The sequence below is a fragment of the Apteryx rowi genome, unplaced genomic scaffold (genome assembly GCF_003343035.1).
Source record: "Apteryx rowi isolate R43461 unplaced genomic scaffold, aptRow1 scaffold_444, whole genome shotgun sequence".
NCBI lineage: Eukaryota > Metazoa > Chordata > Aves > Apterygiformes > Apterygidae > Apteryx > Apteryx rowi.
The window spans coordinates 674357-691799 of record NW_020450699.1 but is presented as its reverse complement, the minus strand read 5'-3'; the positions used below and the strand labels follow the sequence as shown (position 1 = coordinate 691799).

Below are 17443 nucleotides of genomic sequence, written 5' to 3'. Positions count from 1 at the left end.
TGAAGTGACAGTCCAGATGATCTTACCCAGCATTGTGAAAGAGCGTAACTGTCCCCCCATCAATCAGCGGTGGAACCGAGTGCCTCATCCATAATGCACAGTACCCCTGGCAAAGCCTCGTCCTCAAAACTCCTTTGCCAGACTCGGATCAGTATGTTAGAACGTTATCGGTGCCTGTCAGTCAAACAGCCTCGCTTTTGTAGGACCTGATGCAAGCGCAGAGGCTTTGCTTTGCTGCAGCAGATTGAAACTTGCAACTGAAAATGACGGATTGGCCTGGGGAGGAAGGGGTAGCCACTTACGCTTTAACATTTTTTGCATTACTGACTGAAGCTCTGCAAAACCATCATGTTACACAAGGGGAGGGAAGGAATATCTGGGGGCAAAAAGGGAGGGGGTGGGAAAGAAACCACAGAGTCATGCCTGCTTCCTCCAGGGTATTAACCTGCCAAACACATTCCTTCTATTTTTATTTTGGGACTGTGGATAAAACATGGAGACACTGATCAGTTTAAAAACAAAAAAAAGCACAAAACCACCCAAACCCAAGACCCAAATAGCTCAAGATGTCTGCATATAGGAAAGTCTGCCTGGGAACTGGGGTGCACATTACATAATTAGACTGGAGCATAATTCGTTAGAAGACCTGAGTTCCCACACTTATGCCCTCATATTTAGACATGCAACATTAACTAGTAACAGATGAATAAACAGAAATACTTTAATAAGAGCAACACAGAAGGAGAAAAGGGCCCCATCACTCACCTGAAAATACATCAATAGGAAGGTGCCCTAAATTTCAAGGGGAAGGAAGCATAGGAGTGGGAGGGGAAGGGACTTGGTGCTGGACTGCTAGAAAAAGGATCTTGTTCTTGTTTTCACATACACCTTTTATTTTAAGCTTCACAAGCTAAACAGTTTCATGCTCCTCACTCTGGCAGGCTGTAATTACACCAGAAGAGTGTGAATGTCTTTAAAACAAAAATCCCAGGGTCTGCTGCAGAGAAATCCTGTCTTGCATTGTCTCTGCACCAACAAGCATTCCAGCCTCCGACCAGCGCTGCAGCACTGCAAAGCCCATACAGGGGATCAGCATTTAAAGTTAAATGCCATTTCAGTGATTACACGACATTCAGGTAAGCAGACTGGAAGTCTGTAATTAGTCTGGATTGATTTTTAAAAATACTTCAATTTCCACCTATTTGTTCTAACTCACATAAAAGCTGACAAAAGCACTGAAGAACAGGATTACTGAAGAAGTAGGCATTCTTCTGACAGACACCAGACACCACATGCTTTTGGTGCAAAAGCAAAAAATATGATTTCTCTAAATGTCTGATCTTTAAATAGCAAAACTTTGACTCACCTCACAAAGCACGAAGGGATATGTGAAGTGAGACTCAGTGTTTAGTTTCTTACATCAGTTGTACTGTACAGCAAACTTTTTCAGACAGTGTTGACCCAGAAAGTGCAGTCATCCTGACTGCACTGAGCAAACATTGGCACCAATGTGTTTGAATAATCCCCCACAATATGAAACTGCAAGTTCCTGACAATTACACCTCAGTGGAAAAAAAATTTACACTAATCCAAACTAGCATTAATAAGTATTCTTCATTTCTTCCTCTTTGGGCTATGTTAGTTAGTTTTTAAAAAATCCTTTTGCTTTAACTTTCCTTTAGCAGGTCAGGTCCACCTTAGACAGTCCTTTTCTAAGGAAGTTGCCCTATCTAACTTTTTTTCCCCTTGATGGGGAAAGGAAAATACCAGAACTGATCTAAATGTTTAAAATTAATTATCCAAGTTTTATTCAACAGTTCTCACACAAGAGCACAATTATGCTGCCTTTCATTGTTCGTAACTATTTCATTTTTCATAAGACAAATCTTTATTAAAAAATGATCCTTGTGAACTTGTCCTCTTATAGCCTGTTTCCCAGTGCTGGAAGGAAATGAAGTAAAGAAGAAAACTGTCAAAATACAAGCTTGATAGGGAAGACAAGGCTGCAATGTATGTGTTGGATATTCTCTGGTAGTCTACAAGTATCCTTACAGACACTGTAATTTGTCTTAAGAAATAGGAAAAAATAGGAGAAATTTTTAAAAGGAACCTTTTTTAATTCACATGGGGAAGTAAACTTAAAATTTTTTGTGCAGCGTTCAGAAATTAAGGCTGTACTACAAACTGCTTCTCTCCAGAAGAGTAAACAAATAGTGATCATAACTTCTCTATATAATATTTGGAAAGTTTGAGAGATTTTCCCTATAGAACGTACCTATGACAACTGAAATGTTGTCAGTAAATAAATGAAACTATAGGAGTAGGAAATCCAAAGAGACTACTTTTCCTCATCTGGATGTAATTTTTTCTTTACAGTCATTCTTTTTTTCAGAGGAACACAAATTCATAGTTTGTACTCACCCTTCATGGGATAAAAACTGAAAACTTGGTTCTTTAGCAGGTTCTATGCTGCTAGTATTATAACAGACAGTTCAAGGACTCGTTGGCATGGAGAATTAATTACCCGTGAAACTTGAATTACATTGGCAGGGCACTGCACAGAAGGGTTACAGTGCCACTTCTTGTGATGTAGAATAAAAACTAGAGAGACCTTATTTCTAGGTCTCTTAATAGAATATCTTTCAGTGACCAGGAGGAAAAAGGAAAGATAGAATAATATCTTTTGAAATTATCTTTAAAATTTATATTTGTTTTGGCCAGGAAGTGTTTTATGATTCTTTTGGTGCTTTGGCTTTGAGTGTTTAATTAGGAAAACAACAAAATGCAACCAGTTTTTGAAAAGAGCATTTTCCCTTTGAAAATCCACACTGTTTTTGTATCTCCATTCTTTAGCATGTGCCCTCAAAATGTTGTTTTGTGTTTGGCCAATAAAAATCCGTCCAGAATCATACACTTTGTTTGTCAAACGTGACCACTGAGTATCCCTAAGCATATTTCGTCCTTATAAACTTTAAAGATCTAGGCACTTCTTCATATTTATTATTCTGTAAATAATATGGCTTTGATGTAACCCTGCAAAGGGAATCGGGCTTACTTGCATGGATTTCTTTCTTGCTTGTAAATCTGAAATAAAATGCAAGTATAATGAGTAAGGATATTGGACAAATGTCTGCCCCCAATACTATGGGCTATGCAATACCCCAGATCAGTAGTTCCCAACCCACTGTTAACAAAGGGCAGACAATTTTGTCTTCTGTGCCACAATGTTCATGTTTTCTTATGAGCATGAACAGTGACAACAGCATATTATCCAAAATGATAGGTTAAGACCTGCTGTTCTAGTGGCCTTTCTATCCAGATAAAGATGGATCAGCTCTGGCCAATTAAGGAAACAATAATAATAATGTGGACTGTGATTGTGGAGCTCTAGAACCAGAATTCAGCTTTCATTTCCTCTGGTGTTAGCAATAACTGTGTCTGGCCAAGTCAGAATGTGAGCAAGGTTCACCAGGAATCCTAAACCAAGAAGCTCCTAATGTAGTGGCATTTTTGCGATTAGGTGTTCTCTTCCCCATTACTATCATCCTACTGATTATTTCTCTGGAATTAAATTTCCCTGCCTACAAAAACTGGCACAGTTGTATGCAGCTAAGCTTTATTCAATAAATGAAGGGTTTGATGCTTAGGACATTTCTGAGCCTGGCTGACAAGTGCTATGAATTTGCACATAAATTACCAAAAGCACAGAAAATAAGCAAAAGGTCTTGTCACTGCGAGTGATAAGTTGCTTCATTTCTTCTCATAGGATTCTCTGATAAAGAAATAGGCAAAATACCTCAAACAAACCAAACCCCAAACATCAATAATCACAAGAAAATGGACATTCCCTCCTGACCCCAAGCATAAGGAGCACTACCATTCTAGGTATTTCACCTATGACTAGCTGAGGTAACAGTTATAGCTTTGATGAACATTTTTGATAGGAATATGACCCCAGTATTCTCTGTTTCTTTAAAATCAGAATGTCCATATAAAAGCAGAACGGCAAGGGACAAGAAGTCTGGTAATTCATAAAAAGCAGTGTAGGGGATCAATGCTGTTGACAGTGTTTTATAATTATGACTTTGTGGTGGATAATTAGCTGAGTTTCAAAAATCTGACAGTCTGCCTAGAGAGATGGAAATTGCTCATTGGCACCATGTTGGTTAGTGGTGGCTTCACCCACCAGTGCCCCAAGGAAGGCCAGAATCAGTGGTTTATGCCTACCATTTTCAGTTCTTTGCTTTAAAGTGAAATGTATCCATCTAGTAGTGCTGTTGTACTCAGAACATTTTGCATACGTAGAAACTCCAAGGTGAAAGGGGTTGAATTCTTTTCTCAACCACACATGTACAACTTCTGTGACTCTTTGATGTTTACGTCAAAGGGTGGCTAGACCTCTTAAAGTCTCACCTAACCTGAACCATAACAGCTGTGCAGTTAGAGATCCAAGTAAAATCATGAAATTAGTTATTCCCTGACAAATTGTGCAAACAGTTTGAAATTACATAATAAAGAAAGATCAGGGGAGGATAGAGGTTCATTTGCACCGAAGCAAGCCAGGAATTCAGAAGTCTTAAATCTCTTCTTAAATCATTTGGCCTTGACAACTAGACGGTTGTAACACTCCACAACAACAACAAGAATAACAACTCTCAACTTCACTAATATAGTAAACCACTTAAGTGAAAAGAGCTGTTGACAGATTACTGTTTTGAGTTTAGTAATGTTAATGCTTTTCTCATGTCTTCCACTTCTATCTTTTCTTTAAAAGAAAAACGCAGAAATCTCAGACTACGAGGCACAACAGTGTAAATCTGCAGATTACTTTCCTGTGGGAATATTAAACCTGCAGCCGTGGGAAATACATTTACAGTTCAGCAGAAGTCAGGAAAAAGCAAGATCTACTGTCTCTTCTTAAAGGTTAATCCACTAATCTAAGTAGTAAAGTATAGGATTTATAGTGAACACAAAGACTGTAGTTCCTATCCAGGTTTAATCTAATCATTATCTATTGGATTTCCAATACACTTTACTAATCAATCAGTTATCTACTCACCTTCCAAACATAATCTGTATATTATAATGACGCATCATCAGTGCCTCAGGCTAGATTAATTTAAAGTAACTATAATTTAAAGTAATTGCTGGCAGGGAGAATCATAACCTTATATTAAGTTTTTGCATTGTAATTTCACAAACAGCTACAGACAGGAGAGGAAAAAGCCTGCAGTGACTTGAAAGGATAATGCACACTTTTTAACCTACTTTTATAACTTTGTGCAGGTTAAGGAATATTCTTAGCAGGTAAAAGTTTCCAACACTTCATATGTCAGAGTAGAACACCAAATTCCAATACCATTTTAAAAGAAATTCTGTAGAAAAAATTATCTGCCTTGGAAAAAGAACAATGTTTCTTTTATTTTAATGCCCATAAATATAGTTGAACCAAACATTAAAGAAAATCAAACATAATATTTTTATATCAACCTCAACTCAGTGAAACATTTTAAAGGAAAATTCTAGCTTATTTATCAGCAAGAAGAGTGCCTATCATTAAGTTACAAGCTTCTAATAATATGCTGTTTCCTAAATTTATTTCCTCCTCATCTTATTTACTTTGTTTTAAAATTTCATATTTCAGCACAACCAAGTGCACTTGTCATACAAAGGAGACTGGTATAATTGAGCCAGATGATGTGCCCCACAAGTAAAACCAGTCATTCATGAAAGCTGGTCACCAGAGGCCATTTCAAACAATGCACATTTCAAAGTAATCTAAAGTAATCCCTTTTCTCTACTGATTTGGTTTCCAGGCAGTCTTAAGCACATGTGTGCAGCAAACAGGAGGCTTATTAAAACCTGATGTTATATTGGAAGTTATAATGCCATTGGCTCATGATTGAATTCCATGTCTGTGAGTCTTCAAAGAGAGGGAAAAAAATTAATTAAATTTATATGCTTATTAAACATGAGTGCCATGATACGTGCAGTTTATTAGCACTTGCTAAATAATTAAGACCAAGAAAGATAATTAGATGTGCACTAGGGTCCAAACAGGCTTCTGATATCAGATTTTTTTATCTTTAAAGAAAGTATGCTTTCCAGCTACCAGGTAATATAATTGGCAAAACACTCCAAGTATTTTTCAACAATAAAGAGCGACCTTTGTGTATGAAGGAATTTAACATAATTTTCAAATTCCTTTTTAAAACCACATATCTTTGCTATATCCCTGCTCACTTCAACAGTGTGGGGACATTATTAAAACATACTGTACAATAACATACTGAGGGTTCAGTGATCCAGTAAGTAGTCTTGAGCTGGGAGATCATATCACAGTGGTGAACAACAGCGACACAGTTTGTGCATTTCTATAAATTCTTCTTTAAGTCTACAGGTTGGAGAAACTGCGCAAGAGCACAGCTTCTCACATCTCCTTTAGCTAAGAAAACAGAGAAATTTAATGACTTGCTCATTAAGTATATGCATTTCTCCTCGAAGAACTGCAACTCTGCTTGAAGGAGGGTTTTTTTGGCCTTTTTTTGGTAAACAGTCTGTTTTTCTAAATAAATGGACATGATTAACTTGAATACGAATACATCATCTTTAGCACAGACTATTTATGCATCTGCCTATATAGAGACAGAAGACAGAGAACAAACCAGTCTCCTTATCATATTGTACCCGCCGCCATTATCATATGGACAGTTCCAGTAGGCAGTGACATCATGTAGGTGATGTCAGAGTGATGTCAGAGTGCATGTCCGGGGCCCTGGTCTGGCAGGGACCGGGCTAATGCTGTGGCTCTCGCTGCTCTCCTCGCTGACGAGAGAGACGGGAAGTGGCAGGACTGAAGGACTGAAGCATGAGGAACTGATGTTAAGAAGAGGCACAGCTCTCTAATCATATACATATGCATATGTGTTTAAACAGCTAGCACCACTTGTACCCCTGGGAAAGGATCTCAGATGGGTTTTTAGCTACAACACAGAAGGACGGATGTTTCTAAAACACCACAGGAATTTAGGTAGATGCCATCCACTGGCTAAGCAGGATAGCTGGGCAGCTCCTGTAAGTGCTTACTCTATCACACTACAGTACAGAAAGGGAATTTATTTAGAGCATCAGGACATGGTGTGTTTACGCGCACAATGAGTGTGCTCGTGGACACGTACATACACTACAGGCTGCATATGGTAACTGCTGACTTTCTCCTTCACTTCCAGGTTTAGAGACCAAGACTAATAAATTTTGTTTCTTGGAGTAATCCCATTATATTCAAATGAATTTTACTCTCAATAAATTCAAGCTGAATTTTATAGGACTACTGAGATAGAATCAGTGGATCAGGCCCTCAAAGTACTTTCCTTTAAGCAAGATTTTCCTTGTGAGGTTGCTTCTCTTTGTCAAGCAGCTTTTCCAGTCCTGACACAGTATAAATTTTACCTTCATCGATGTACATGTAAAAGCACCTTGGCAGATCAAGAAATGTGTTTTAAAACAAGTATCCTCCCTGAGAAACCTATAGTATAGAGAAATCAGCCTACTGATAATAGTAAACAGACAGCCAGACCAAACAAAACAATCTGTTACAAAAAACAGATGCTTCAAATCCTTTTCCATAAAGACTAGTCAGCGAGGAAGTTGCACTGACCTGAGGCACTGCTGAGCAGCACATCACCCTTGGTATCAATCTTATTTTTAATTGCCTTTGCAATCAGGAGGCCCTCAGCATTCGCTGAGTTGCATTACCTGTGGGGGGACAAGGTACAGCCCAAGCTCCAAAAAGCAGGGGACTTCTGCCTGCTATCATATAACCCTTCCAGTCCCTCTCATCCTGTCACCTCGCGGTCCTGCAGTCCCCGCGGGGAGGCACACCTGCAAACGCTTAGGGGGGAATCTTGCAGTGACCTGCCGCTGACATAGTTTCCACTAGGAAGCTCGGAAAGGCGTCTCCACATGGCCTTAAACTCATGCCAGGAAAAGGATCAGCATCATCCTAGTTGCCACGTCCTACCAGTTGAAAAAGTTTTTGCTTGCGAATGACCAGAAATATAGTCAAGGAATATGATGGATGGATTTGAATGCCAAATTTTTCAAGGCAGGCATCCAAGTCCTTATTTAGGCCCTGATACATGTGTCCTGTTATGCAAAATAAACATTTCTGATGGATTCAACAGGACTTCTCATCTCCTTAAACCAGCCTCCTGCAGGTTCTACAATAAATCCCTGGCACAAAGATGCTTTAAGATCTTTTCTGAACACTTTAAAATAAACTAAACATCACTGGTACATGAGGAAAGACCAAAATGTATGAAGCATCTGGATGCTGAATTTCATCTGAAAATTAATATTCCTACCCAAAAAGCCTGAAATTAAAGAGTTAGACTTGCATGTTCAAGTACTGAATGTACCATATACAGCTTATCTGTCCAAAGAATATCAATTCACCAGGCCCGAATTCTGGAAATCTGTTCTCAAAGAACTGTTTGAAAATAAACTTCAGTCTGAGATCTAAGAGACTCAAGAATGACTTATTGAAATTATTCTGTGAATAGCTTTATCTCAGAAAACATTTTAAAAGGCTAGGAGGTATACAAGTGTCTTCATTTTCCAATTGAAAATGCCTGCAGAAAGACTTTCCTTATCTTTCAAGTGCATGTACAGGTACTTTCAATTTCACAGTCCTGGGTTCTGTAGATGAGAGAGCAGTTTTAAAGCATGAAAGCCGAATACATTCAAGCATGTATTTTTTTTTCCCCAATGCACTTCTTACTAAGAAAAGTTCCTATATAACAATAAAGAGATGTGATTTTTACATCATCTTTGCAGATAGTTAATTGTAAGCCTGCTCCTCAGCCAAGACTCTAAGATGCCTGACACGGCACCAGAATGAATTATTTTCTATAGCAGTGATGGAGCAGGCAGACAAGTTTATGCCCCAGCACCTGATTGTGCATTATGTTTGGAGAAGCAAGACAGAAATGGAAATTGATAACAATTAGGTAGAACCTTCTAAATAGTACAGAATGGATCAGGAAGGGAAAGGACCAGGCTGCATCAAAAATCACTCCCAGGTAATGGAGAGGAGGCAGAAAGTCAAGGGACTGCTTTTCTTTATTTAGTTTAGGAAGGAATTTGGGACGTTTGCAGTAATTATTGTTGGGATATCATCAATGCTTGCTTTACTGGATGTTTTTTTTCCTAAATGTAGGAGAGATGTTCTTACTTGAAAAGTGTCTCACAAACTGCATTTCTCTCCTACATCAATGGCCTGATTCAGGAATGCTTAGACCAGCAGAGACAGAACCCAATTCTTTGTCCTTAGCAGGCTCAGCTGTGAGGTCAGACCAGGTTGCTCAGGGCTTTGGGTCTTGAAATCCCCCAAGCAGGGAGACTGCACAACTTCTCTGACACCTTTTCCACTGCTTGACTGTCCTCAGGGTAAAAAAAAATGCCCTTATATCCCGTCTGAACCTCTTTTGTTTCCATTTATTTCTGTTGTCTCTTGTTTTTCTGTCATGCACTACTGCAAAGAACTGGGCTGTCTTCTCAATGACTTCCCTGTAGGTACCAGGCGGCTGCTGTTGTCTCCCCCTGAAACCATCTCTTCTCCAGGGTGAACAAGCCCAGCTCCTGCACTCCCTACTCACAGAACAAGTGCTCCAGTCCCTGATCATCCTGGTGGCCTTCCACTGACCTTTGTCCAGTTTGTTAATCTCTTTTTGGTATTGGGGCCCCCAAACTGGTTGAAGTATTCTAGGAGCTGTCTAACAAAAGCTGAGACAAATATTAATTTAAAGAAGTATCTCTATTAGGGAGAAGTAAGCTGAATTAAGCAAAACAAAAATTTCACTGAGCCTTTGCTTGTAACGTGAATGAATCGATGAAGATTCTCAAATAGTTGTGTTGACTCTTTCTCAAAACATGATTTTTCCATTTCTGATTATTTCTGAATTTTTTTGTTGCTCCCAGGACCAGAAATGATTAGCGCCATAAACAATGCTGGTTTTGCCACAGTTATAGGCTTACCAAAATCCTGAGGCAGCAATAGACTAGTAGGCTGTTCTCCGAAGGAAAGGGGTACCAAAGCAGTTCCTAGATCTTAGCATACAGTAGTACCACTGAACAACATCCATGTCTCTCATTACCCACAAGTCTAAGACTCTTCCTTTTTGGCTTCTGGGATTCCCATTCCACTTATCTCATCACTGTACACAGTTTCTAAAAAATCTCTGAAATTATTTCCCACATTCAAAAATCTTAAATGTTAAAGGCTAAATTTTGCTCCTCAGTCATGGGAATTATCCAAGATTTCAGGCCTGATCCAAAGTCCTTTGAACTGGACAGAAGTTTTCCAACTATTCCAGTGGCCATTGCTTCAGAAGAAAGGAAAAGCAATTTAGACTTAATCATTTTACCTTTGTTGTTAATAAAAACAGAGCGATTAAAGCAATCAGGATTTGAAAAAGAAATGTAACTTTATATATAAGAAAAAAAGAGATTTGAAATCCTCTCCCTGCCAGGCTTCATGTAGATGTGAAGAGCACAGCTGGAATGAAACAAATGATCTGACTGGTTTCTGATGAGTTGGGTGGTGTAAATGTTTCACGCTAACCACACTGCACACTCATAATATAGGAGCTAATTCATGTGCAATGAATACATTCCTGTGTATGTTGTCCTTTAAAATAAACAAGCAAAATGAGTAATTTATCAGGAGCTAAACGAATGTTTTTCCAGTGGGAACTCCTCTGTTCCATATGGCTGATTTTAAAGTCTAAATGCAGGCAGCTTAAATGCTACATCCTCTGTCTTGCTATGTGAAGCTGTTACTGCTTTAAAATACAAATTTTTTATCACTGTCAACAAGTTCCAATTGTTCCTGAAAATACTGTTCAGGTTGATTATTAGTTTCTTAGAAGATTGCAAACCTCTAGATGCTGTGCTCCAAAGAATGAAAAATGATAATTTTCCAAGGATCTTTCAGTGACTGAGAAAAGTTAGAAGTTAAACACTTAGAGCTCTGTAATTAAATATTCCATTTTTTCTCTTATGTTATTATTTAAGTTTTTTTCCAGTCCCTAAATTAAAAAGTACAGAAGTACAGGACCACATTCTTTATCCTCCATCAGTTTCCCAGGTGATCTATAAAACCTTCATCTCCCTGCTCTCAGTTTCCCCATCAATAACATGAGGACTATAGCACTTGTAACCACTATTGTTTCATGAACTACTTCTTGAAGAAGTGCTGCTAGAGGCATCCAGTGTTATCAAGACCTCTATTAACAATGGCATTGCATTTGCAAAATTTATTTATTTATAGATTTTAATTTGGGAATTTTGACAAAAGGTTTATAACCACTGTAAAGTAGTTTTCCAGGAAAAGTCTCCTGGAAATAAAGGCTAATCATAATGAGTTCTACATATGGTAAATTCTATAGATTTGTATTATTTCTTACCACTTTAAAATATATCATAAAAACAGATTATTCCTGAAGATATCATTATGATCTATTAACATCATGATGAGTTCCTGGAGTTTTCTCAGAGTTTTTCTGTAGTAGGAATGAAGTTATTAGCTTGTATTTGTTCCTGCAGAATCTTTCCCAAAGCATTGCTTGTGTAGGCAGAGCTGATCATAAGCTCTTAATAATAGATACACTGTGAGATTGAGAGCCACAGGTTTCATAGACTAGCACAGGCTTCAGATAACCTCCCGTGGCATCCTCCAAGAGTAGGGGTGCTTTTCAGGGCTTTTCGTGAAAAGCAAACACTACCTGTCGGACGGAATATTCAGAAAAACTCTACAAGAAGGTCATGGCACATTTCTCCTTATTTTCTGCCCAAATGTTTTACTTTGTGGTAAAGGAAGCCAACATTGAATATTAGCATACAAAAACCTCCAGACTGCAAATGCCCTATTATTTGTGTGTAGTGTCATGATGCATGTCAGGAAATTGTAACTTACTCACCCCAAAAAAGCATGAACACTGTTTGAAAAAAATCGCATACTCCGTTTTTGTTGTTCTAAGCTATAGAAAGGAGGATACCCTGAAAATGCAATAACATTTTCCCATCTCTGCTCYGTGTTTTATCCATTTTGTAATTTGCTTTTACAAAACTCCTTACTCTCCGTAGCATTTTCTTTAACAGCACAGTGTTTTCAAACAGATTATGTATCCTAAATCCACTACCCAGACCTGCAGGACAGGGATGACAGAACCAATATAGCACATATCACAATCTGCTGCTCAGTTGCTTGCTACTATTACCCCACCTTCTTATTTCTCCATTTTACTGCAGGCTTCTAGAAACTTGCCTCTTCCCTAATGGGTAAAGCATCTTTGAGATTATAAACACATTAAAATTCAGACAAAAATATACCAAACATTGCAGGATATAAAGAGAAAGAAAGGATCTGAAATGAAAAATGCATTATGTTAACGTATCATATAGCACCAGATTATGTTTCCATTATCTCCTACATTTAAAACTGTTGACCTCTGGTCAACAGGCATTTATCTTAACATTGCAAGTATTTGCAAGACCCTTTCACAATTCATTGCATGATTTTCTCTCCTAAAACTAGGTCTTTATTATAATACTGAGTTACATATTCAGTTTGTCACGGAACAAAGCTGGGAAGCAGATACAGCAAAATGTCTGAGCATTGGCATGTGTTTCCTATGTTCTCTAACATAATTTTTATGTATCTGCAAATGAAATCCTCCCATGTTTCAGGTAACACCAATAACCACATTGCCAAGGCCAGGGGCTCCCCGGTGCTGGGGGGCTGCCAGTGGGGCAGGGCCGGTCTGGGGGTGGGGGAGGCCAGGGGTGGGCAGGGACAGGGCGGGCTGGGAGCACCCCCAGGGCCTGACTCATGGGAAACAGCAGGATCAGTTGCAAATGAGATACTCAGGATCCACATGAAAAAATGTCTGTGCATCTGAATGAAAATCAAACCCCATAAGCTATAAATGCAGAAGAGTTGCCCTAAACACACATGGGCAATCTCTGTTATGATAGGCCCATACATTTCACCAGGAAATTGCTCCTGATAAATCAACAGAATTGGCTATTCTATGGGGAAGTGGGTAAACAAAACAAAACAAAAAGGAATGGAGAGAAAGTGGAATAGAGCATGTCACAAGTCATCACCTATATCAGTACGATAATGAGAGGTCTATTTTTTATAAATTTTCTGTTCTACCTTCTGTGGTTTAATATGCAGTTCGGCAGTCTAGACAAAATATATATCAATTGTAACAGCCAAAAGATACAGGTTTTAGCTTACAGGTGAGGACACAGTGGGAAGGCAATCTTAGGAAGCAAATAACCGTAACCAAAGAGCAAAGAACTTTTGCTAATACATTTTCTTTTTAGCGTGAAATTGCTTAAAACCAAGGCAACTGACTGACTAGTGTGAATCATATGCATCTCCTAGACAGGGTGATAAATGTCACAAGTTAGTATCTAATACCTGCCTAAGGCTTATTGCTGAAAAACTACTCCTTATGCCGTATGTTATGGAAATATCCTGCATAATAGGAGTTTTGGACAAATTTTTAATGTGTCTTTCTCTGTTTGTAAAATATATGTTGGGTGTAATACTCTCAAAAATTTTTTTCTATTCTCTTACAAAACATCTTTCATCTAAGCTCTTCAGTTCACTGTGCCAACAATTAGCTAGTTAGATATCACTGGTATCAAAGAGATGATAGCATTGAAACTAAAACAAAGAAAGTGCAACTCAGGGTAGCATAAGCTTTCTGCTTACTCCCAGGCAGAGGATCAGACCAAAACACTTAACTTTTCAATCTGAAAATGAATTTCAACATGATTTCATGTTGTGGAAGAAAACCCCAAAACCACTGGAAGGGTTTTGTTTTCATTGCAGTGTGAAATGAAAATACAATCTGAAGCCTCTAAATCTGAATTGTCATCCTGTGGCCAGCTCTACCCTTAATGAAAGTTGTGTCTCAGATATAGATCCCTGCAATATTAAATGACAACAGTCGTAAGTACAAGGCCTTCCTTAAAAACCTGGGGTACTAAAGTTGAAGATGCTATGCCAGAAGAACTTTCCAAAACTAACACCATTCTGTAATTTATTATGGATGATGACATGTCATGCTCGGCTGGACCGTGAGCCTGGGTCCTCAATGATCCAGGTAAGCCTCCTCAAAGATGTATTCCTGGCTTGTTTCCATCCATCAGCCTCACATCTGAGCTACGGCTGCCTTAGAGTTAATTCATCTCTTTACTTGTAAACTGAGTACACATTATTTGGAAATTAAGAGTGATGATAAGCCTGGAGTGCTGTTTTTGGGTCACTGTTCAAAGTATAACCATGTTTTCACTTGTTGTTCTATACTGCAGGAATATAAGACAGACTGTATTTCTTCAATTAATCTATGCCTTAGGAACTAAATGAGGGAACTGGCAAAGGTTTACTTATATTTACTTATTTACCAAAAAAATTATCAGATTGGTTCATGTTACAGTATTCATCTGAGTTCTGACTCTTTGCCAAATATAAATATGTACCAGTGAGACATTCTAAGTTTAAACACTCCTCAATGCCAAGCCTTCTATCTCTTTGAAGACATAGGGCACTTAAATTGCATAATCTGTGGGGGATTCAGACTTGAGCAGTGACAATATCAGTGGGGACTAGAGTATGACATATCACTTGCTGCTACATATATATAGACTATAGTGGTAGACACATCATGTGTTAATTGGGCATGTCATCCATTGTAACAAGTGCAGCACATCTAAAATGACTGCAAAGTTAGCATAGTTGTGCCAACAGATTAGCTTGCTGATACCATATTCAGGCTACTATTCAAGTTAGTATCCTGATACTTTGTTACCTAGATGGTCCCTAGATGACGTTTCCACAGAAAGAAAATCCTCACAAACCACTTGTGCCTTAAAGAGCAGCACTTGCTGGCATCTGAAAGGTTTAACAGTAGTCACCATCCATGGATGGTTTGGTTCATTGCTGGCATAGGCCAGAAACAGGTAAAATGCTCTTCTCTCTCAGTCATTACTGGAATGGTTTTTGAATTCAACAATAAAAACTGAGGTCTGAACCTAATTTACCCTCTAACACCTTTCCCCCACTCTAGCAGCAGAAAGGGAGCTTCCGATGACTGTCAGCATAGGGGCAAGGCTCCTTAGCAAGAATTAAGCTGTGTTACTGATGGGGGAAACTAGCTATTACTAGCATGGTGAGAAAATATTGTTAAGTGTCACTTTTCAAAGTGTTTTCTATATAAGTAACAGACTGAAACTTCAGTAAATGGAAACTTTTGTGATGTAGTAATCAAGATTTTCTCTACTTCCATAGTCAACTGTTACTGCTACTGTCAGCTGTGCTGACAATGAAGTATCTCCCTACTGCTATTGGGAATTATTCTGTATCTTGCAATAACCAATGGTTATCTTGCATATTCTTCTTATTAACCAGCCTTTTAGGAAAGGTTGTTCACAGCTGAAGATGTGATACATCCCTTAATAAGCATGTAGCCTTCCTTATTTACAAATGTTCCCTGAATTCTCTGATGCTTAGTGATTATACAAGTTGTGAATATTTCCTGCATTTTTCCCTTCCTCCAAGAAAATTTTATAATGTAAGCAAATGAAAGCTGTTGGCTATAAGGAATTAGCAGTGATTCCCCTGTGGAGGGTCTCTCAATTTATGAATACTACTAATAAGCCAGTAAGTAGGAGAGTTTCCTCAGTGTGTAATTACTTACTCCTGGTCTCAGCAGTTTTTTTTTTTAACTTAATCGTCAGCAAAATAACCCATGTAAATCACAAAGTAGTCTAGTTGTTTGATCATTCCCTTTCTTTCTGCTAGTCTTTTGATATTTAAACTCCCATTTCAGTCAGCTTTAAAAGGATGTTTTCCAGAGAAACCGTATATCTCATTTGATGCCATATTCATCATTTGAAGAAAACATGTATGTTGCTGGGCTGGCAGTAAGTGTATGCATATGAAAATGGGTCCAGTCTTAGGCCACCATGAGTTCCTTCTGCAAGAGACCAAGAGCTCTTCAGCTTTATTGACCTAGGGAGCAGGTCAGATATGACGGCCGTCTTAACAAAGACATTTCTTGAATACAAAAATGCCTTTGCAGTCACACCATCTAATCAGTTTGAAAATCTCAATTTTATTTGGCTTTAAAATACTTCAAGATAACAGTACAGTACAGCTGACATGCTAGACAAAAGGCTAATACTTAATCTTTTTGAAGTCAGGACAGACATGCAAATTAACATCTGACTGGAGTTGGTAAGCCTTTTGGCAAACTCTAAGTGTCTTTTCACTTGCTAACTAAAGCAACCACTAACTCCAGAAGAAAGTAACTTCATCAACATGTAAATAAAACACTTGTGTCTCTGTTTAAAAAAAACCCTCTATGGTAAGCTACAGGCTAAGTTTTGCTGGGTTTGTGTAGCACTGAGGATTGTTCCGGACAGTTACGGAAAGCTCTGTAAACATTTTTGCTTTCATCCAGCTTGTAAGCGAGCAAGGGAACTGCATACTAACTGTAGCACATTCACCTGTTATTTTCTATGATGAAGCAGATGGTGAAGTGTGTGCAAGAGTATTCTTAAAAGCATTAACTTAGGATCGATCCGGATTCAGGTAAAGGATAAGAAGATATTCAGCCTTTGCATGGATCATGTCAAAAGGAGGATAATATTTTCACCTTTCAGCCTGACCTGAAGAATACAACTTCTAAGGCCACCATAATGGAAAATTAATGCTCTTACACGTATGTATGTGTTACACTGGGGGTAAATACTGCAAGTACCTTAAAACAACATTTTAAATGAAATTTTATATAACAGTTTCAACAGAAGGAAAACCTAACAAAATGAATACACTTTTCAACATTAGAATAAGCTCTCTTCCCCACAGAAATGCATAGCACTCTATAAAACTGCTAGGAGACTAAGGTATGTAGAATATGTGGCAAATATTACAGGGATCTGAGTTTTTATCCTGCTTCATGGGATGAAAAAGAGTGTTTAACTACTTGGCTGCCGCTGCTCTTGAATGAAAATCCAATGCTTCATTAATATTTATCCCTTTTTCTTCTAAACCTACTATACATACTTTCTTTTGGAGTTTCAGGAAAGCCAGCAATTATCACATCAAAGGTCATCAGTCCACCAGGGAAACTTCAGTCTTCAACTGGTGGAGAATTGCTGCAGCTTTTGCAAACATCTCAGATCAGGCGAGCGAGTGTTTTCCCTCCTCCCTTCCCTCCTGTGACTCTTGTTGGTTTTATTTAATCAGCTTAGGAGACCTCCTTAATTTTTCTGTGATGCCATACACTATCCTAGACATCAAAAAGATTTTTATACCACAGTTATGTTTATACAGGGGGAATAAAGCATAACAATGGTTTAATCA

General features: G+C 38.3%; 1 protein-coding gene across 1 annotated transcript in view; it reads right to left on the bottom strand.

Annotated features, from left to right (window-relative positions):
* The window catches only part of SULF1 (sulfatase 1), a 127051-nt gene that overhangs the window by 67910 nt on the left and 41698 nt on the right, over window positions 1-17443 (bottom strand). The gene's annotated exons all lie outside the window — the stretch shown is intronic.